This window comes from Mauremys mutica, unplaced genomic scaffold, assembly GCF_020497125.1.
Source record: "Mauremys mutica isolate MM-2020 ecotype Southern unplaced genomic scaffold, ASM2049712v1 000539F_np12_subseq_1:119545_obj, whole genome shotgun sequence".
In the NCBI taxonomy this organism is placed as follows: Eukaryota; Metazoa; Chordata; order Testudines; family Geoemydidae; genus Mauremys; species Mauremys mutica.
Genome location: NW_025422997.1, coordinates 110,844 through 111,521, shown reverse-complemented (window position 1 = coordinate 111,521; position 678 = coordinate 110,844). Strand labels below are relative to the sequence as shown.

At 49.7% G+C, this 678-nt stretch overlaps 1 non-coding gene across 1 annotated transcript; it reads left to right on the top strand.

Annotated features, from left to right (window-relative positions):
- The first annotated feature begins 279 nt into the window (after window positions 1-279).
- On the top strand, window positions 280-352 carry TRNAF-GAA. The gene has a single exon. It is a non-coding gene; the product is annotated as a tRNA-Phe (tRNA).
- Window positions 353-678: the final 326 nt, after the last annotated feature.

The window sequence follows — 678 nt, the reverse complement described above, 5'->3', positions numbered from 1 at the left end:
AGCACAGGGTGGGCCAGTATTAAATAGTGTTACAGTCGGAGACAGACAGCGTTAGGATGTTAACCCCAGGCCCTTTGTTCAAAGGTCGCTTCTCTCGCTTTTCCCCCATGAACTAAAGCGCAGCATTCGAGAGATCCAGAGACTAGTTGATGACGTTTCCAAGGGCTAAAATAGCAAGTGATGTCCATCTTGCATTGGCCAGTGTTGACTGGAGAGATGGTTTATGGAGAATAAACGCCAAGGTGAGAAGTAGCAGCCCAAAAAGGCCCCCTTGCAAGTGCTGAAGTAGCTCAGTTGGGAGAGCATTAGACTGAAAATCTAAAGGTCCCTGGTTCAATCCCAGGCTTCAGCAGGCTGTTTCATCCCTCTTGCTGCAGCAGTGGGCTCTTTCCTAGGAGCACAACACTGCCTCTACTCAATGCAAGTCCCTCATTTTGGGCTTCCCTGCAGGAAAAGGCAGCATTGGCTTCTGCACCCAGTTGGCCCACCGGACCTTTCTTTCTTCTCTTGCTGCTTCTCAGCAAGGGGAAGAAAAAGAAGCTCCCCTTCAAGCTAGAGTCACAAAGGTGATGTAAGGACGACTTCCTGACAGGGCCGGCTCTAGGTTTTTTGCTGCCCCAAGCAAAAACATTTTTGGCTGCCCCCCGCCCCGAATTTTTTTTGCTTTTACATGTTTGC